At 38.8% G+C, this 22719-nt stretch overlaps 1 protein-coding gene, 1 non-coding gene and 1 pseudogene across 9 annotated transcripts in view; 2 read left to right on the top strand and 1 right to left on the bottom strand.

Moving 5' to 3' along the window:
- The window catches only part of RAP1A (RAP1A, member of RAS oncogene family), a 100600-nt gene that overhangs the window by 59512 nt on the left and 18369 nt on the right, over window positions 1–22719 (bottom strand). The window lies entirely within an intron of this gene.
- On the top strand, window positions 9665–9771 carry LOC112130970 (U6 spliceosomal RNA). Its single transcript, XR_002913137.2, has one exon. It is a non-coding gene; the product is annotated as a U6 spliceosomal RNA (small nuclear RNA).
- LOC103891830 (keratin, type I cytoskeletal 18-like) lies at window positions 10654–11911 on the top strand (annotated as a pseudogene).

Below are 22719 nucleotides of genomic sequence, written 5' to 3' on the forward strand. Positions count from 1 at the left end.
AGAACTACAAACCACTGCTCAAGGAAATAAAAGAGGATACAAACAAATGGAAGAACATTCCATGCTCATGGGTAGGAAGAATCAATATCATGAAAATGGCCATCCTTCCCAAGGTAATTTACAGATTCAATGCCATCCCCATCAAGTTACCAATGACTTTCTTCACAGAATTGGAAAAAACTACTTTAAAGTTCATATGGAACCAAAAAAGAGCCCGCATCGCCAAGTCAATCCTAAGCCAAAAGAACAAAGCTGGAGGCATCACGCTACCTGACTTCAAACTATACTACAAGGCTACAGTAACCAAAACAGCATGGTACTGGTACCAAAACAGAGATATAGATCAATGGAACAGAACAGAGCCCTCAGAAATAACGCCACATATCTACAACTATCTGATCTTTGACAAACCTGAGAAAAACAAGCAATGGGGAAAGGATTCCCTATTTAATAAATGGTGCTGGGAAAACTGGCTAGCAATATGTAGAAAGCTGAAACTGGATCCCTTCCTTACACCTTATACAAAAATTAATTCAAGATGGATTAAAGACTTAAATGTTAGACCTAAAACCATAAAAACCCTAGAAGAAAACCTAGGCAATACCATTCAGGACATAGGCATGGGCAAGGACTTCATGTCTAAAACTCCAAAAGCAATGGCAACAAAAGCCAAAATTGACAAATGGGATCTAATTAAACTAAAGAGCTTCTGCACAGCAAAGGAAACTACCATCAGAGTGAACAGGCAACCTACAAAATGGGAGAAAATTTTCGCAACCTACTCATCTGACAAAGGGCTAATATCCAGAATCTACAATGAACTCCAACAAATTTACAAGAAAAAAACAAACAACCCCATCAAAAAGTGGGCAAAGGACATGAACAGACACTTCTCAAAAGAAGACATTTATGCAGCCAAAAAACACATGAAAAAATGCTCACCATCACTGGCCATCAGAGAAATGCAAATCAAAACCACAATGAGATACCATCTCACACCAGTTAGAATGGCAATCATTAAAAAGTCAGGAAACAACAGGTGCTGGAGAGGATGTGGAGAAATAGGAACACTTTTACACTGCTGGTGGGACTGTAAACTAGTTCAACCCTTGTGGAAGTCAGTGTGGCGATTCCTCAGGGATCTAGAACTAGAAATTCCATTTGACCCAGCCATCCCATTACTGGGTATATACCCAGAGGACTATAAATCATGCTGCTATAAAGACACATGCACACGTATGTTTATTGCGGCATTATTCACAATAGCAAAGACTTGGAAGCAACCCAAATGTCCAACAATGATAGACTGGATTAAGAAAATGTGGCACATATACACCATGGAATACTATGCAGCCATAAAAAATGATGAGTTCACGTCCTTTGTAGGGACATGGATGAAATTGGAAATCATCATTCTCAGTAAACTATCGCAAGAACAAAAAACCAAACACCGCATATTCTCACTCATAGGTGGGAATTGAACAATGAGAACACATGGACACAGGAAGGGGAACATCACACTTCGGGGACTGTTGTGGGGTGGGGGGAGGGGGGAGGGATAGCATTGGGAGATATACCTAATGCTAGATGACGAGTTGGTGGGTGCAGCGCACCAGCATGGCACATGTATACATATGTAACTTACCTGCACGTTGTGCACATGTACCATAGAGCCTAAAGTATAATAATAATAATAATAATAATAATAAAAAAATAAAAAATAAAAAAATAAAAAATAAAAAAAAAATAAAAAAATAAAATGTACATAAAAGAAAAACCAGAAATGACTAATGTTGGTAAGCATGTGGAGAAATTGGACTCCTTTTTACATTGCTGGTGAGATTGTAAAATGGTGCAGCCAATGTGGAAAACAGTTTGGTTTTCCTCATACATTAAGCATGGAATTATCATAGGATCTAGCAATTCCACTCCTAGGTATATACACAAAAGAACTGAAAACCAGTGTTCAGACAAAAGTTTCTGCATGAATGTTTGTACCATTCCTAGTCACAATAGCCAAAAAGTGGAAATTATCCAAATGTTCATCACAGATGAATGGATAAACAATTTGTGATGTATCTATAAAATGAAAATGAAGTACTAACATATGATGCAATGTGGATGTACCTGTTGAATATTATGCTAACTGTGAAAAGCCAGTCGCAGAAGACTACATAGTATATGCTTTTGTTTATGTGAGATGTCTAGGAATGCCAAAAAATGTAGAGACAGAAGTTAGATCAGTGGTTGCTCAGAGCTGAGATAGATGGGAGTATTGAAGGGATTGCTCTAATAAGTACAGGGCTTCTGTTCATGGTGGTAAAAATGCTCTGTATTAACTGTGGTGAGGGTTGCACATATCTAAGAAAATAAACTCCATTTATTTTAATATATAAACTGTGATACATTAATTCAATCTCAATAAAGCTGTTTAAAAATCAAAAAAAAAAAAAAAAAAAAGAAAATGAGGCCAAGACCATTCAGTTGGGAAAGGATGGTCTTTTCAATAAATGGTGCTAGAAAAACTGGATATTCACATGTAAAAAGAATGAAGAGTTGGGCCCCACCATATACAAAAATTAACTCAAAATGGATCAAAGACTAAATGTGAGAGAGCAAAACCGTAAAATTCTTGGAAGAAAACGTAGGAGGAAAGATACATGACAATGGATTTGGCAATGATTGCTTGGATAAACACCAAAAGCACAGGCAACAAAAGAAAAAAATAGATAAATTGGACTACAGGTTGAGTATCCCTTTGGGAACAGAAATGCTTCAGATTTCAAATATTTTCAGATTTTGGAATATCTGTATATACATAATGAGATCTATTGGGAATGGGACCCAAGTCTAAACACAAAATTCTTTTATGTTTCATAAACACTTCATACACATAGCCTGAAGGTAATTTTATACAATATGTTTAACAATTTTGTGCATGAAACAAAGTTTTGACTACTATTTTGACTGCAACCCACATGGGGAAAGATATAAAATGTTCCACTTCTGCTGTCATGTCAGCACTCAAAAGTTATGGATTTTGGATTTTGGGATTAGTGACGCTCAACCTTGATGTGTTCTTTGATGCACAGAAGTTTGCAATTTTGACATATAGGTATCCCTAATCCACTTACATGAAGCACATATTGTAGTAAAAAATTCAGAGACAGAAAGTAGAATGGTAGTTGTTGGGGGCTGAGAAGGGGGATGGGGAATTACTGTTTAATGGAATTAAGTTTCAGTTACACAAAATGAAAAGAGTTCTGGAAACAGATGGTGGTGAAGTCTGCACAACAATGTGAATGTACTTAATTTTACCGAATTGTATACTTAAAAATAATTACAATGGTATGTTATGTGTATTTTACCACAATATAAAAAAATACAACGCAATTCTCCATATTAACTAAAATTTTAAAAAAGCAATCAGAGCAGAGAAGCCATCAAAGCAGGTCAAGAAAGAGCAACTAGTGAGGCAGTGGTGGGGGGAACCATGTATATAGTTTCTTGGGATAAAGAGAAGAAAATATTTCAAAGAGGAAGAAGTGATCAATTGTCAAATGCTGACATGTAAATTAAGATGAGACTGAGAACTTGACCACTGGAGGTCACTGGAGACTTGATAAACCAATTTCAGTGTAGTAACCCAGGACAAAAGCACAATTGGGTTCAGGAAAGATTGGGAGGTAAGAAATTGGGAGATGGCATTATGGACAATTTTTTTGAGGAGTTTGCTTTAAGGAGGAATAGAAAAATCAGGTGGTCACTACTACACGGGAAAGGGGAATGTGGTTTCAAAAAGGGTTTTGGCTTATTTATTTTTATAGTAGGTACTTATTAATCAAATATTTAAGAGCAACTCAGTAAGTATTTGTCCAGAATGAACTGTTCTCAAGACTAGGTTTACTGCTTGACATTAGAGGTTAAGGTGTTGCAATTCCGAATCTTGTTTTTCATTACCACCACCCCCCACCCCCGCCGATATTACTTCATCTCTCTCCAAAGTCACTGAAGTTTTTCATAACTATTTTAACAGATATTTCAATAAATGCACAGTAATTTAACTATCCTTCTTGCTGGGCATGTCCAAGTGTTTCCTATTATTATAGATAATGCTGCAATGAATCTTTATTTATATAATACACTTTTATCCAGTTGTCATTTTTTTCTTTGGCTTATATTCTCACATGGAACATTAATTAATCAAAGACTAGGAGGCCGGGCGCGGTAGCTCAGCCTGTAATCCCAGCACTTTGGGAGGCCGAGGCAGGCGGATCACAAGGTCAGGAGATCGAGACCATCCTGCGAACGGTGAAACCCCGTCTCTACTAAAAATACAAAAAACAAACAAACAAACAAAAAAATTAGCCAGGCGTGGTGGCAGGCGCCTGTGGTCCCAGCTACTCGGGAGGCTGAGGCGGGAGAATGCTGTGAACATGGGAGACGGAGCTTGCAGTGAGCCGAGATTGCGCCACTGCACTCCAGCCCGGGTGACAGAGTGAGATTCTGTCTCAAAAAAAAAAAAAAAAAAAAAAAAAAAAGACTAGGAACATTTTTAAAGTTCTTCATGGAGATTAGTTTTATCAACTGACATTCCAATCAGGAATGTGTGGGTCCCATTTCACCATATCCCTATTAGCACAGTTTCAACATAAATGTTCCTATTTAGTTAACTGTATTATCAAAATTTTATTACTCTGTTTCTCCGATTAGTGAGGTTAAAATTTTCAAATATTTATCAGTCATGTGCTTTTTTCTTTTGTGAATGCATATTCTTTTTCATTTATCTTTAAAAAAAGTTTGTTCCTATCAAGCAGTCTGTTCTATTTATTAAGAACAGCCACTTTTTTTGATTGATTATCCCGTTTTCCCTCATGTTGTTTGCTTTTAGCTGTTTATCACACTCAAGTTAATTTCTGTTGTTTTTTTGTTTGTTTCATTGCATTTTTTTTTTCTTTTTTTCAGTTATTTTGCATTAAATCTATGTTTCCCATGGTCATTTTCCCCTCATAGCTCATGAGTTTGGTTTATAACTGTTAAGGATTGGGCACCAGTGGATTAAAGCAAAAGACTGGGTTTAAGAATGGAAGTTCTGTTGTGAGGAATTTAGAAACTCTCTTTTGCTGTAACTACTTGGTCTATGGTCTGGCCCACATTTATTTTTTCAGACAGGGTCTCACTCTGTCACCGCTGGAGTGCAGTGGCACGATCACAGCTTAGTGCAGCCTCCAACTCCTGGCCTCAAGCAATTCCCTCCCACCTCAACCTCCAAAGTCCTGGGATTACAGGTGTGAGCCACCGCATTCAGCCAGTCCACATTTAAATCAAAGTTTAAAAGGCTAATAATTTAATGTCCAATAAGTAAATAAACATATAATAAAATATGGTAAAGGCAACTAGATAAATTAGCAAGTAGGACTTAGATTCAGATCACCTACATTTAATCACTGGCTCTACCACTTATCAGGTGGAAGGCTCCGGACTTCTTAAACTTACTCAATTCTCATGATCTATAACCAACAGTAGCAGTTTAACACTTACTGAGGACTTATTATGTGCAAGCATGTTTCTAAGAATTTTACTTTTAGTCAATTTATTTAAAACAATTCTATAATATTATTATAATCACCACTTTGGACAAGAGAAAACATACAACCTACAGAAGTTCAATAACTCAACAAAACTCACAAAACAATTAGTAAATGGCAGAACGAGGATTTGAACCTAGGCATTCTGCCTCCAGTGCTCCCATCCCGGCTCCTAAGCACTCTATTATATGGCCTCTTTAATCTTTAAAATGGGAATGATACCACCTAACTCAGGTGTGATGGAAGGATTAAATCAAACAGTATACATGAAAGTGTGAAGTGGCAAGAATAAGAAAGTATTAAGAGGGGGGTTTGTTTGAAGTAACAACAAAACCTGATAGACACTGTATGATTTAAAATAGGTTAAAAAAAAAAAAAAAAAGATGGCGGCAAATTCCACAAAGCATATGCAATGAACTAAAATCCTTACAGTAACCTGTTAAGAATACCATGGCGGAGAGTCCTTAGGCTCTTGCTCTCTGGCTGGAATAAAAACTTCTTGCCTGAGACTAGAAGGATATGCAATTTATCCCATGAAAATAATTGTGCAAAGCATTATCCTTAGCAGGCCATATCAGTTAATATGCCAGTTTAGAAGCCCCATGAAAACAAGAGACTCGCCTTGTCTTTTTTTCCACTTACATCTTGCCACTTCTCTTATGTCAAAATAATATCTTGGTTTACACCCCTTCCTAAGTAATGCCTTAGCCACTTCCTCTATCTATCCAAATCCTCTATGCCTTTTGAGGTGCATTTCAAGCCCCAACCTCAGAGTTGTATTTATTAATTCATGCCCACAGTCTTCTTTTCTCTCCCTGACCTCTCATTACCTCTTTTATACTACTTAATCTCTGGTTACATTTTCTTTTGTTGAGATATAATTCATATACTGTAAAATCCATCTTTTTTTTTTTTTTTTTTTTGAGACGGAGTTTCGCTCTTGTAGCCCAGGCTGGAGTGCAATGGAGTGATCTCGGCTCACCGCAACCTCCGCCTTCTGGGTTCAAACGATTCTCCTGCCTCAGCCTCCCGAGTAGCTGGGATTACAGGCAAGCGCCACCACGCCCAGCTAATTTTTTGTATTTTTAGTAGAGATGGGGGTTTCTCCATGTTGGTCAGGCTGGTCTCGAACTCCCAACCTCAGATGATCCGCCCGCCTCAGCCTCCCAAAGTGCTGGGATTACAGGCGTGAGCCACCGCGCCTGGCCCACCATTTTCAAGTACACAATTCAGTGGATTTAAAAATTATATTCACAAGGCTGTTATAACCACCATCACTATCTAATTCCTGAACAGATTTTCATCACCCCCTCCCCAAAAAAAACATATCCATGAACAGTTACTCCCCATTTGCCCTCCATACAGTCTCTGGCAACCACTAATCTACCTACTGTCTCTAAAGATTTGCTTTTTCTATACATTTCACATAGATGGAATCATACAACATGTGGCCTTTTGTATCTGGCTTTTGTGCTTAGCATGTTTCCAAGGTTCATCAATGTTGAAGTGTGTGTCAGTATTTCATTCCTTTTTATGGCTGAATCATATTCCATTGTATGGCTATATCACATTTTGTTTATTTACCAGTTGATGGACATTTGGATTCTTTCCACTTTTTGTTTATTGTAATGAACAGTCTTGTACAAGTTTTAGTGTACATATACGTTTCCAATTCTCTTGGGTATATACCTAGCAGCAAAACTGCTGGGTCATAAGATAACTCTATATTTTTCTTTTATTTTTATTTTTTTTTTTTTTCATTGCGTCTCTTTAGCATATGTTTAACTTTCTCAGGAACTGTCAAACTGTTTTCCACAGTGGCTGTACCATTTTACATTCTCATCAGCAATGTATGAGAGTTCCAATCTCTCTACATCCTGGCCAACACTTGTTATTGTCCTTTTTTCCCCTAAATTACAGCCATCCAAGTGTGTATGAAATAATATCTCATTATGGTTTTGATTTGCGTTTCCCTAAGGTCTCTGTTTACATTTTATATGATATATATTCTTCTAATTCATAGTCAGCAAATTTTATCTATGAAGAGCTAGATGGTAAATGTTTTATGCTTTGTGAGCCACATATGGCCTATGTCACATATTATTCTTTCTTTCTTATTTAAAAAAAAAAAAAAAAAACTCTTTAAAAAGTAAAAACCATTCTTAGCTTGAGGGCCATACAAAACAGATCTTGGACCAAAGTTTGGTGACCTCTCCTCTAACTGTTTCATAATTAGCCTTGCCTTTGCTATCAATGTCAACTTTGCTGAATGCAAGGTAAGGATTATTTTGTATTTCCACATAGAGATTTGCACAGGGTCTATGAATACAAGAACAGAGGTTCTAAAAATACTTGAACTGGGTCAGGCCTATAATCCCAGCACTTTGGGAGGCTAAGGCGGGTGGATCACCTGAGATCAGGAGTTCGAGACCAGACTGGCCAATATGGTGAAACCTGGTCTCTACTAAAAATACAAACATTAGCTGGGCATGGTGGCACAAGCCTGTAGTTCCAGCTACTTGGGAGGCTGAGGCAGGAGAATCATTTGAAACTGGGAGGCAGAGGCTGCAGTAAGCCAAGATTGTACCACTACACTTTAGCCTGGGTGACAGAGCGAGACTCTGTCTCAAAAAAATAAAAATAAAAATAAAAATACTTGAACTAAACTTTTTGCACACACACAAAAAAATGTCAATTAAAAAATACATATATTTGGGGCCGGGCACGGTCTCTCACGCCTGTAATCCCAGCACTTTGGGAGGCCGAGGTAGGTGGATCACGAGGTCAAGAGATCGAGACCATCCTGGCCAACATGGTGAAATGCTGCCTCAACTAAAAATACAAAAACATTAACTGGGCGTGGTGGCGCATGCTGGTAATCTCAGCATTTTGGGAGGCCGAGGCAGGCAGATCACTTGAGGTCAGGAGTTCAAGACCAGCCTGGCCAACATGGCGAAACCCTATCTCTACTAAAAATTAAAAAATCAGCTGGGCATGGTGGCACATGCCTGTAATCTCAGCTACTCGGGAGGCTAAGGCACAAGAATTGCTTGAACCTGGGAGGCGGAGTTGGCAGCGAGCCAAGATTACACCACTGCACTATAGCCTGGGCAACAGAGCGAGACTCTGTCTTAAAAAAATATATATATATCTCCCACAGGCATTATGCAATATAAAGAGTACTAGTTTAAGTGATTATTAAAAGTACAAAGTCATTTTTCTTTTTTGAAACTAGCTAACTTGAAAGAATTTTGTTAAGAACCAGAAAAAGACTTTTTCATAATGCCCTTAAGAGTCAAAATTATAATCAATTAACTTAAAGACATACTTCTGAATCAAGTATTTCTAAATCCCACAACTACAAATAAGATTAAAATTACAGTAATACAATGTGGAAGAACTTGCTATCTGTTCCTTTTTATATATAGCCAAAACAAGCAAACAAACAAGACAGGAACACAGAAGACTTTTAGGGCAGCAAAACCATCTGTATGAAACTATAAGGTGAAGCCGGGCGCGGTGGCTCACGCCTGTAATCCCAGCGCTTTGGGAGGCCAAGGCGGGCGGATCACGAGGTCAGGAGATCGAGACCATCCTGGCTAACATGGTGAAACCCCGTCTCTACTAAAAATACAAAAAAATTAGCCGGGCGTGGTGGCTGGTGCCTGTAGTCCCAGCTACTTGGGAGGCTGAGGCAGAAGAATGGTGTGAACCCAGGAGGCCAAGGTTGCAGTGAGCAGTTGCAGTGATCGCGCCACTGCACTCCAGCCTGGGCGACAGAGCAAGACTCCGTCTCAAAAAAAAAAAAAAAAAGAAACTATAAGGTGGACACACATCATTTTACATTTGTCCAAACCCATAGAATACACAAAACCAAAAGTGAACTCTAAGGTAAACTATGGACTCTGCATAATAAGTATGTGTCAATGTACATTCATCAGCTGTAACATATGTACCAATTTGGTAGAGGATTTGTTGATAATGAAGGAGACTACGCATGTGTGGGGGCAGAAGATATACGAGAAATCTGCTCAGTTTTATTGTAAACCTAAAACTGCTCTAAAAAAAATTAAGCCATGCTTGCTTCGGCAGCACATATACTGAAATTGGAATGATATAGGGAAGATTAACATGGCCCTTGCATAAGAATGACACACAAATTCACGAAGCATTCCATGTTTTTTTAATGGTCTATTTTTTTAAATAGCATACTTTTCTGGTAAATGCAGAAAAGCCAGAAATTTCAACAATTTGAATTTTACATTTTAGAAATTATAAGTAAATCATACAGAAATCTTTCTGCATAGAAACTCTTTGATATAGGAGAATGAAAACTAATGCAAAAGATAGCATGCAAAAGATAGCAGACATAACTAGCTATTTATCTCAGGGCAAGTCACTGAATTTCTTTGAAGCCCAAACTTCTTATCTTTAAAAGTAGGAGTGACACTATGTCCTACCTTTTTCACAGAATTGTGAAGATCAAATGAGACAAACTTGGTAAACGTAAAAAAAGAAAAAAGCACTCTACCACTCCACAAATATTACTTATATATATTGTTAGAAGAATTCTAAATCAAAACCAAGTTTTTGCTATTATAAGTGTAAACAAGAGTTCTCTGGGTCTTCATAGTTATAACAAACATTTTTCCTAATAATCCTAATGACATCAATGAACAGTGTGGTGATTCTTTTTTAAGCCTAACAGAGGAATGAAAATCAGACCAAACTGGTCTCACATTCTGAATGGCATAAAGGTTAACCCAGTGCATAAAAGCATTCAGACCGGTTTTCCAGGTCTTAGGAACCTAAGACAACATTCATTCTTTTGCACCTTTAGCTTATTCTAGCTAAAAGAAATAATGTATTAAATATCCCTTTAAATACTAACCTCTCTGCTAAAAATGCCATGGGAACCAAACCTCAAAAATCAAGTCAGAATCAGTAATAAAGTTTTGATTATCAACAGCAAAAGAAGAAAGGGATATTAAGCAATGATAATATCTAATATTCTGGTCGTCAGCAAAGCCTGAGTCCTATCCTCTCACTCTCCTCTCCAGACAGCATGAGCTTCACCACTCGCTTCACCTTATCCACCAACTACCAGTCCCTGAGCTCTGTCAAGGCACCCAGCTATGGCGCCTGGCCAGTGTCTATCCAGGCACTGGGGGCTCTGGTTCCCAGATCTCCGTGTCCCGCTCCACCAGCTTCTGGGACAGCTTGGGGTCTGGCTGCAGGGATGGTCGGGGGGCTGGCAGGAATGGGAGGCATCCAGAACGAGGAGACCATGCAACGCCTGAATGACCGCCTGGCCTCCTACCTGGACAGAGTGAGAGCCTGGAAACCGAGAACTGGAAGCTGGAGAGCAAAATCCAGGAGCATCTGGAGAAGAAGGGACCCCAGCTCAGGGACTGGGGCCATTACTTCAAGACCATCGAGGACCTGAGAGCTCAGATCTTCTTAAATACTGTGGACAATGCCCGCATCGTTCTACAGATTGACAGTGCCCATCTTGCTACTGATGACTTTAGAGTCAAGTATGAGACAGAGCTGGCCATGTGCCAGTCTGTGGAGAGTGACATCCATGGACTCCACAAGGTCACTGAAGACACCAATGTCACTTGGCTGCAGCTGGAGCCAGAGATCGAGGCTCTCAAAGAGGAGCTGTTCTTCATGAAGAAGAACCACAAAGGGGAAGTAAAAGGCCTACAAGCCCAGATTGCCAGCTCTGGGTTGACCATGGAGGCAGATGCCCCCAAATCTCAGGACATCAAGATCATGACAGACATCTGGGCCCAATACGATGAGCTGGCTTGAAAGAATCGACAGGAGCTAGACAAGTACTGGTCTCAGCAGATTGAGGAGGGCACCACAGTGGTCACCACGCAGTCTGCTGAGGCTGGAGCAGCTAAGATGATGCTCACAGAGCTGAGACATACAGTCCAGTCCTTAAAGATTGACCTGGACTCAATGAGAAATGTGAAGGCCAGTTTGTAGAACAGACTGAGGGAGGTGGAGGCCCTCTACTTCCTGCAGATGGAGCAGCTTAACGGGATCCTGCCGCAACTGGAGTCAGAGCTGGCACAGACCCGGGCAGAGGGCTCCAGGCCCAGAAGTACGAGCCCCTGCTGAATATCAAGGTCAAACTAGAGGCTGAGATCGCCACCTACCGCCACCTGCTGGAAGATGGCAAGGACTTCAATCTTGGTGATGCCCTGGACAGCAGCAACTCCATGCAAACCATCCAAAAGACGACCACCCACCAGCTAGTGGATGGCAAAGTGGTATCTGAGACCAACGACACCAAAGTTCTGAGACATTAAGCCAGCAGAAGCAGGGTACCCTTTGGGGAGCAGGAAGCCAATAAAAAGTTCAAAGGTCACTGGATGTCAAAAAAAAAATACACATACACACACACACACACACACACACACACACACACACACACACACACTGTTTGAACCTGGGAGGCAGAGGCTCCAGTGAGCCAAGATTGTGTCACTGCACTCCAGCCTGGGCGACAGAGCAAAACTATGAAAAATAAATAAACAAATAAAATTTAAAAAATAAAATTCTCTACAAGAGTACAGACAGGTTGTGACCTAGATTTGAACTAAGAAATGTTAAACAGAAAAAGGTATTTATAGTCAAACCAAAAACCACCTGAACACAGACCTTAAAAGTGTTACTAAATGCCTTGAAGTTCGGGGTTCAAAGGAAGAAACTACAGTTAAATACCTATGACTAAACTTTCTAAAAGCTATGATCTTAACATGTATTAGATCTAGATCCCTGGCCAGGCACGCTGGCTCATGTCAGTAATCCTAGCACTTTGAGAGGCTAAGGTGGGAAGGGGTTAGGAGTTTGAGACCAGCTTGGACCTCATCTCTTAATTTAAAAGAAGGAAAAAAAAAAGATCTAGAGCCCTAATTCTAACAAACCTTACAGCAGCAAGAAGCAAACAATTGAAACATTAGCCATATCAATCTGTAAGGCATGTTGAGCTTTAGCTAAATATCTAGATTAATATAGAAAAAATGTTATAATAGTCCCTGATATAACCACAAATATCTATTATGTTTATCTACATAATTTAAGGCAGCGATCCCCAACCTTTTTGGCAGAACCAGTTTCATGGAAAACAATTTTTTCACAGACTGGACCGGGGGTGGGAGATGGATTCAGGATGATTCAAACGCATTACATTTATTGTGCACTTTATTTCTATTATTATTACACTGTAATAATAATAATGATATGAAATAATTATATAGCTCACCATAATGTAGAATCAGTGGGAACCTTGAGCTTGTTTTCCTGCAACTAGACAGTCCCATCTGGGGGTGATGGGAGACAGCAACAGATCATCAGGCATTAGATTCTCATAAGAAGCGTGCAACCTAGATTATGTGCATGTGCAATTCACAATAGGGTTTGCACTCCTATGAGAATCTAATGCCACTAGTGATCTGATAAGAGGCGGGGCTCAGGCAGTAACACTCAACGCTGCTTACCTCCTGCTGCTGTGCAGCCTGGTTCCTAACAGGTCATGGACCATTACTAACTAGTCTGTGGCCCAGGGGTTGGAGACCCCTGATCTAACGGTATGAGACAGTAAGAGACAAAGGAAAATATGACCAGTTACCCAAATTTAACAATAAAAAAATTTTAACTCCTTTTCTCAAAGTGCTAGTTTGACTAATGTTATCTTGGGTAACAAAAACTTGGAAAAAGCCAAGCATTAGGAAAAAATAAATCAACTAGTTCTGTGTTGAGAAGGTGTTCCACTCGTCCGTGCGTGGTGGCTCACGCCTGTAATCCCGGCACTTCGGGAGGCCGAGGCAGGCAGATCATAAGGTCAGGAGATCGAGACCATCCTGGCTAACACAGTGAAACCCCGTCTCTACTAAAAATACAAAAAATACAAAAATACAAAAATTAGCCGAGTGTGGTGGCGGGCGCCTGTAGTCCCAGCTACTCGGGAGGTGGAGCTTGCAGTGAGCTGAGATTGTGCCACTGTACTCCAGCCTAGGGGACAGAGTGAGACTCCGTCCAAAAAAAAAGAAAGAAAAAGAGAAGATGTTCTACTCCAATGGATGCATTGGAGAATGAATGGATGCATTCATTCTTATTCCCTTAGCCTGCAATTGCTCAAATTTATTTATAATTTGGGCATCGAGTTTTTTTTTTTTTTACAAAAAGGAAAACTGACAGAGAATTTAAAGACAGACACACCCTGTCTCTCCAAATTAGAACAAAACATCACTAGCTCTAATTGGCAGGGATCTCCTATTAAATGGTCAGAGGTATACTAGTGGATAAAAACACACTAACATTTTTTAAAGCTTGCCAAACCCATGTCATGTTGTGGGAGAGAAAAAAAAGTGTAAAAAACAACCTGGTCATTTACTAAGGGTTCTATCAAATTCGCAGTGATGAGGGGTACAAAAGAAAAGATGTTTACTTGTACAAGAATTCCTTACTGCCTTCAACTATATAAAAATGAAGCAAAAAGAACGGTGCAGTGCAAATATGACTCATTAAAAATGCTTCTGAAAGAATTCCTGGTAAATATCTAAATTAATTATCTTTTTTTCAGCACCTGATATAAACACGTGTGCACGTGTGTTTAATCTGAGGAAAACCCCACAGCACAGGTTTTCCACCTCACTGAAGCATCAGCTTTGAGCCCTAAGTCCTTCATCTTCTCCCAGCTTATTGTTTCCCTTCCTTTTGTCCTAACCCATGACTCCAAGGGTGATCAACAGTGTAGCTTAGTAGTTAAGAAGACAGACTTTGGAACCTAGCTTCCTGGGTTTAAAGCCCAGTTCTGCCACTTACTAGCTCTGTAACCCTAGGCAAGTGTCTTAACCTCTCTGAGCCTCAGTTTCATCATCGGGATAACAGTGCCTGGCTCGCAGGGTTATTTGAGTAAATGAAATGGTAACTACAAAGCTCATTTATGTGCCCAACACAGAATGGGAGCTCTATAAGTTATACACCACCATCTTTGAGTTAGTCTTTGCTCAGACTCCTCTATTCCATGTATTCCTGTTGTTTCACCCGCAAATCAGCCAGTACACATCAACTGTTAGTGAATCTTAAACTTTCTCTTCATTGGTGGAGAAAATATTATTATATAACTGATGTCACTACTGCAAATTCCTGGTCTGAAATCTCACCTGGATCCTCAGTACTGCACATCAATCCTTTTACCAATCTCTACTCCACTTCCTCTCTCATTACCTCCCTTCTTGATAAACTTAAGTCCAGTTACTATCATCTTTTTTCCTAAAGTCCCACTCAAAGGATGAGGCTGTCCCTTCTCACATTTAAGGTCAACCTTTCTACCTGCCCTATATATTTCCCCTGCAATTCCTACAAGCTAAAATCCTATAAGCCATACTTGACAGTACTCCCCATATATAATCAACAGTCAAGCTAGTTCCGCATATTTTGTTTCCTAAATAATTCTTTAAATTGCAAATTATTTTTATCCCTATTTCCACAGTGTTAATAAGACCCTCGTCATCTCTTAACCAAATTCCTCCAAGAGAAATCAAAGAGATTAAGGAGAATCAGCAGTGCAAATATCAGAAGCTGAGAGAGATATAATATTTTGATTGTTTTTCAGGTTGAGACTAGCTCCTTTTTCCACCAACTATGGATGTACTTCAAGAGGTAAAACAAACTCTTGAAATGTTATACAAAACAAAACAAAAACAAATCTTTTTTAAAGCATAGGTATAATCTTCTAGGAGAGAAGAGGGTCCAATATGTGGCCCCAAAATTTCAAAATTTCAAAGAGATCTATGACCCTCCCCCCTCCCCAAAAAAAGTTTCATTATTCTAGAGAATAAGGCCCAAGCTCATTATCAGGCCTTGTAACATTCTACATAATCTGGCTCTGATCCATGTTAGTTTTACCAGCTGACCATCTATGTGAGATATCAACAGTTGGCGAAGTGGACATCTTTTATTTGTGCATGTCTAGTATTCCTCCTTCTTTTGGTAACAGCCTTGTGACACTTTATTGGGAAACAATCCTTGTCTTCCTGAATGCAGCTGTGGTGAGAATGTCAATCAAGGTGTACCCACCTTTCACTGGGCAAGGGAGACATGTGACCTAAACTCAGCCTACACCAATCAGGCTGAGTTTCCCGGGAAGCTGAATCTTAGAGTGATGTGAGGAAGGAAAATGGCTAGAGCTGATTCTTTATGACTGTGGTACACTGAAGACATTGTTCCTTACTACTACCTAGGTCCCTACCCCTGCAAACTGCTCTGGTTCTTCTTGGGACTTCTTGAGGCTTAAGTGCTCACTTTTTACTTAAACTCTGTTATTCAACATCCTCCAAATAAACATTTTCTGCTTAAATTAACCATTTTAGCCATTTGTTCTTCCTTTTATTGAACAAATATATATTGAATCATGTAACGGTTAGTTGGACATGTCAACTTGGCTAGACTATAGTACCCAGTTATTCAAACAGATGGAAGTGTTGCCATGAAGGTATTATCTAAATGTGGTTAACATTCACAATCAGCTGACTTTAAGGAGATTATCGTCAATAATATGAATAGGCCTCATCCAATCAGTTGAAAAGCCTTAAGAGCAAAACTCAGGTTTCGCTGAAGAAGAAATTCTACTGAAAGACTGCATTATTAGCTTCAGCTAGAGAATCTGCAATGTGTTGGCCTGCCGTATAGATTTTGGACTTTCCAGTCCCCACAATCACATAAGCCAATTCCTTGAAATAAATCTCTTTATTTACATAATGTATGTGTGTGTGTGTCTGGTGTGTGAATGTGTGTATCGTCTTACAGGTTCTGTAGGTATCTGCCCAGTTCTCTGAGAGAAGACCTACTACATACTGGTGCTGATGATAAGCACGGGTTGTCATTTGCTTGTTGCTATGACTCTGAAATAAAGGACTCAGTTTCATGTACATCCGCAAGGCATTTAAGTTAAATTCTGTACCAAAGAATAAAAACTCCAATGAACCATGATGGTTCTGTTGCTTGTAACCAAAGAACCCTCAATATAGTTATACATGTCATTGTTTGAGGAGGAGAGAGTTCACAGTTTCACTGTTTCAAATAGTGCTAATAAACAGCTTAAGCTCAAAGCTGTGAGTAGAATTTTAAAGTTCTAAACTTGATGCCAAAAAATTAACTTTCTAGATTATCCCAAAGTACAGAGAAATTTTAAAATGAAGGCATGTCCAAGAAAGAAAAGATGTCTAAAATAGTTATCAGAATGTGCAGGTTTGTTTACCCTACTTCAGGGGCCAGCACACTATGAGCCACAGGCCAAATCTGGGCCACTGTCTGTTTTTGTGTGGCTTGTGAACTAAGGACTGTTTCTATAGTTAAGGACACCTTCAGTGTCCATAAATAAAGGAGACACAATCACTCTCATTTGCTTATGTAAATGGCTGCTTTCACCCTGTAATAGCAGAGTTGAATATCTGCAACAGGGACCATATGGCCCCAAAATCCTAAAGTACTTACTATCTGGCCCCTTACAAAAAAAGTTAGCTGGCTGGGCGCGGTGGCTCATGCCTGTAATCTCAGCACTTTGGGAGGCTGAGGCGGGCGGATCACAAGGTCAGGAGTTTGAGACCAGCCTGACCAACATGGTGAAACCCCGTCTCTACTAATAATAACAAAAATTAGCCGGGTGTGGTGGCACACGCTGTAGTCCCAGCTACCCGGGAGGCTGAGGCAGGAGAATCACCTGAACCCGGGAGTGAGCCAAGATCACACTACACTCCAGCCTGGGCGACACAACGAGACTTTGTCTCCAAAAAAAAAAAAAAAAAAAAAAAATGCTGGGCGCGGTGGCTCACGCCTGTAATCCCAGCACTTTGGGAGGCCGAGGCGGGCAGATCACGAGGTCAGGAGATCGAAACCATCCTGGCTAACATGGTGAAACCCTGTCTCTACTAAAAATACAAAAAATTAGCCGGGCATGGTGGCGGGCGCCTGTAGTCCCAGCTACTCAGGAGGCTGAGGCAGGAGAATGGCGCGAACCTGGGAGGCGGAGCTTGCAGTGAGCCAAGACAGCGCCACTGAACTCTAGCCTGGGAGACAGCAAGACTCTGTCTCAAAAAAAAAAAAAAAAAGTTAACACCTACTCTAGTTTATCAGAGGAAGCATTAACTTCAGGAGGAATGAGCAAGAAAGGGGTAAGAAATGTCAGAAAATAGACTACAAGAAAGGAATAAACTAATTAACTGCTATTTATTGTACATTTACCATGCATAAAATACTGTTTTGAGCACTTTACATCTACTAGTATGTTTAATCCTCACATTTCTATGGGGTGGGGATTATTGTTCCTTTATTTTAAGTTAAGTTAATTTAATTTTTTGAGATGGAGTTTCGCTCTCATTGCCCAGGCTGGGGTGCAATGGCTTGATCTCGGCTCACTGCAACCTCCGCCTCCCGGTTTCAAGTGATTCTTCTGCCTCAACCTCCCAAGTAGCTGGGATTACAGGCATGCGCCACCACGCCCGGCTAATTGTTGTAGTTTTAGTAGAGACAGGATTTCTCCATGTTGGTTAGGCTGGTCTCAAACTACCAACCTCAGGTGATCCGCCCACCTTGGCCTCCCAAAGTACTGAGATTATAGGATGAGCCACTGGGCCCAGCCTGCTGTCCCCATTTTATAGATGAGGCAAAAAGGCTAAAACTAACTTGTCCAAGCTCAACATACATAAATTATGGAACCAGGATTATAACTCTGGCACTGTGGCTCTAGCATCAGTGTGGTTAACTACAATACTATATTGCCTTACCAGTCATCTTCTTGTCTATCTAATCTGTACTATGCAAATATTATTTTTCTTTAGAATTAAAGTATACAAACACTATGGATGAACTAATACTAGAATAAATTAGAAATCTGTGGTGGTACATTTCTTAGAGAATTTAAAGGATTACAAAGACCTATATGCATGCACACGCACACACACACACACACACACACACACACACACACACCTCCTTCCTTCTAGAAGGTAGAGAAACTGAGGAAGATGGCCCCTTGGATTCAACCATTGCTTTCCTGCAAACCATATTTGAACTCTGAAGCTGAGGCAAGCTTCTATATGCAGGCTAAGATAAAGAACGTTCTCCTCCCACATCCTCTGCATCATTATGACCAATTAATTAAGAATCTGGAATGTGGAGCCAGAATGTGGATATTTCTCAAAGCTCCCAGTTAAATCTAATGTATAGCCAAGCCAGCGTTGCAATCCACTACACTATACGTTCTCTCCTCTCAAGGAGAAGAGTGGTAAGAACAGAATAAGAGTGAAGGGAGGAGCAAGCAGAAAGATGAGAGAAACTTGACAAAACTTATCTCTGAAGAATGGAATTTTTATTTACTACCATGCTAATATAGAACTAGTCTTCATGTCTCATTGCTACACCTGAAGACTTAAAAACAAAAGGAATTGTAAAAAGAAAACTAATTATTTCTATATATGCATATATGTACATATGCATGTTTTTACAGGAAACTTCTGTAAGGATACACAGCAAACTGATAACTATTATTTCTGTTTCATTTGCATTCTTTTCTTGATCTGTACTTTTCAGGGCATTACCTGTATTCCTTTTAAAATACATTACTTAACAAAAATAGTGGCGTTTTTTGTTATTTTTTTGAGACAGGGTCTCACTGTCACCCAGGTTGGAGTGTAGTGGCACAATCATGGCTCACTGTAGCTTCAACCTCCCATGCTCAAGCAATCCTCCCACCTCAGCCTTCTGAGTATCCGGGATTATAGGTATGCACCACCACACCCTGCTAATTTTTTGTTTTAATTTTTGTAGAGACAGGGTCTCACTATGTTGCTCAGGCTCGTCTCAAACTCATGGGCTCAAGCTATCCTCCCACCTTGGCCTCCCAAAGTGCTGGGATTACAGGCGGGAGCCACCATGCCTGGTCAAAAATAGTGAATTATTAAAAAACCGTGTGACTAAAAGGATGTTCAAGGATTACTTTATTATTACTTTGAATAGGAAAATAATTATAAAAAAGGGCTAGTAAAAATTACTTAATACTTTCCTGAAAAACAGCTTACTTTTTAGTCACTACACAAAACATAAAAATCTCTCAACTTTTATGTACTGTGAAGATGTATACTCTAACAAATCTATTAAAGAATCCCTGCTATCAGATGGCTATTATTAATTAAAGTCTTACTGATACTAATATATCACAATATTTAGTGAGGAAAAAATGTTTTAAATAATGACAAATAATAAAATGAAAACATTTTAAGTTTTATAAAACACAAAACATCACATAGTTTTATAATCACTTGTAATAGTCTCACATAATATTTAGTTAAAATCAAATATTGTCCTAAAAATAAATTACACATCCTCCTTACATGGACTATTCAGTTAAATGAATTTGAAGTTTTTATATGGCTTCTGTCTTCAAAAAACAAAGAAGTAGGCAATGGTGGAGGGTAAAGCTTTATCTAAGCAATCACAGGCTTGGCCAAAGGTCTAAGTGATAATGAGTTAATGCTCAAGCATGGGTTGTCATTTGTTTGCAGCTGTGATTCTGAGATAAAGGATTCGGTTTTGTGTACATTCACAAAGCATTTAGGTTAAATTTTGCACCAAAGAATACAATCTCTAACCTAGTTAAATGGTAAACCTCCACACACAAAATCACCATTGTGATGTTAATTTTCATAAACACCATGCAAAAAGCATACCACTACCATGAGGGGAAAAAGTTGGCTTTTCACTTTGATAGACGCAGACCCACAATCCAAAGCAAGGTAAACCTTTGTAATAAGCTTAACCTAGCTGTGGTGACAACTCAACTCCAAGGGAGGCTAGTGTCAGACAACAGTCCTGTGTGAAATGCCTGGGTACTGACTACCATTTTTTATATTTATTTGATTAGTTTTTATCCTAGCGGTGAGTGTAGTACTCTCATGAGAGATTTTTCATTACAAAGGTAAACTAACTCTTCCAAAACACTAAAACCATTTGAGAATCTCACCTGACAGTATGTCCTAAGGTAAAAAAAAAAAAAAAGCTCATAATGTATTAGTTACTAATAGTATCAGAATCAACATTTAAATATTTTAACAATGCTGTGAGTGGCTACATTTAAAGAAAAAATAGTCTCAGAAAAAAATTAGCATTTTTAGAAACTAAACACACTTCTACTTTAAAAAGCAAAGTGTAATTCTTCTGCAATGTTTACTGTTTTCGCATAAAGAAACCTACATAAATCCAACAAAAACACTAGATTCTTAAAAAATCAGATTCTAATTCACTAAAGTGTTACCTACTATAACATCTATTCTGATATTTTGAGCTATATTAGACTAAACCTCAGGAAAATCTATGTATAACTCTGAAGGTAACACATAAGTAGAGAACTACAGAAATAAGCAGAAACAACACAGTATGATGTACCTAAACTAAACACATTACCAGAAATGTGAAAAAGACAGTGTATCTCCTTTAAAAAGAATAAAAGCCTGATAGTAGAAAGAGTATAAGTCCAAAATACTTCAATCAATAAACCAAAGATTAAAAGGCATATTTGACAGAAATGTTATGGTTCCAAGTATTACCAGAAAGCTCACAGCTCAATAGCTTGTTTGTTCACTATGCAACTTTGATGTGCCTTTAGAGTTCTGCATTACTGCCAGGACCTAAAAGTCCTCAAAAATCTGTATTATTCTAGACTATTTAAAATACATATACTTGTATTAAAAAAAAAAAAGATAAAAACCAAACACCTAGCCAAAATTCAACTGTGACTTATCTGCCTATTAGAACATGTTATATTTCCTGATACAAAAGTAATTAAAATCTGGTCCAATACCAGAGTAGGCAAATAAAGGAATGAAAAAAATAGAAAACACAGGGTACGGTGGCTCACACCTATAATCCCAGAACTTTGGGGGGCAAAGGTGGGTGAATGGCTTGAGCCCAAGAGTTCAAGACCATTCTGGGCAACATAGCAAAACACTGTCTCTACAAAAAATACAAAAAGTTAGCAAGGCATGTTGGCATGCGCCTGTAGTCCCAGCTACTCAGGAGGCTGAGGTGGGGGAATCACCTGAGTGCGATAAGCCTTGACCCTGCCACAGCATCCCAGCCCGGGGGTAGGAGTAAGATCCTGTCTCAAAAACAAAAACAGAAAAGAAAGAAAGAAAGAAAAACACAGAAAAAGACCTGCACATATAAAGTACTTTCAATTCTTAAATGACCCAGAATTCTATTACAAATGGGAATTTATGCTGCAGAAATAAAAAACAAAGACATACGCAAAAACGAAACAAAATGGGAAAGGAAAGATCCTTCCGTAGAAGAATGGACAAATTACTATGTATCATACAGTTTACAATAATGAGGTAGAATTATACATAGTGATATGAGATGACCAAAATCTCTCAGGCAAAATGCGTTAGGCAAAAAATCAACTTGCTATAGTTAAGGAACAATATATTTTTCTTTTTTAAAAGACAGACATAGCTATATAAAATTATTTATATGTAGTTTTTATATAAATAATATATATAGCTATTTATGTTAGGATATATACAGGAAAAGGCTAGACAAAGATTCATTTTAATGGTGGCTGTCCTTGGAGAAAGGGACTTTCCCTTTCTAAGTCATACACACCAAAAAATATTAAAACGTACAGAATGAAGTAATTCTACTTTTCGGAATTTATCCTACAGAAAAAATTAAGGATGCATGGAAAAATTCAACTATAATGATATTCATAGGACAACTTTTATAATAAAAAATTGAAAACTATAGACAAATCATTTAAACAAATGATGGCAAATTCACATACTACTATACATCTATAGTATTTATCCATTAGAGATGATACTGTTAAAAGATACTCATTTATCATGAAAATTCACAAAATATTAAGAAAAAAAGGAGCATGAAGTATTATGTATCTGATTTCATTTTCATCAAAGAAAAGGCATATATGCATTGAACATCACTGAGAAAGATGTGAACCAAAATGTTAACAAGTTGTAAGGTAAAATTAAAGGTGATTTTTCTTTTGGCTTATTGCATGCATTCTCAACAGGAGCAGTATCACCACCAATGGGGTGAA

This window comes from Pongo abelii, chromosome 1, assembly GCF_028885655.2.
Source record: "Pongo abelii isolate AG06213 chromosome 1, NHGRI_mPonAbe1-v2.0_pri, whole genome shotgun sequence".
Taxonomy (NCBI): domain Eukaryota; kingdom Metazoa; phylum Chordata; class Mammalia; order Primates; family Hominidae; genus Pongo; species Pongo abelii.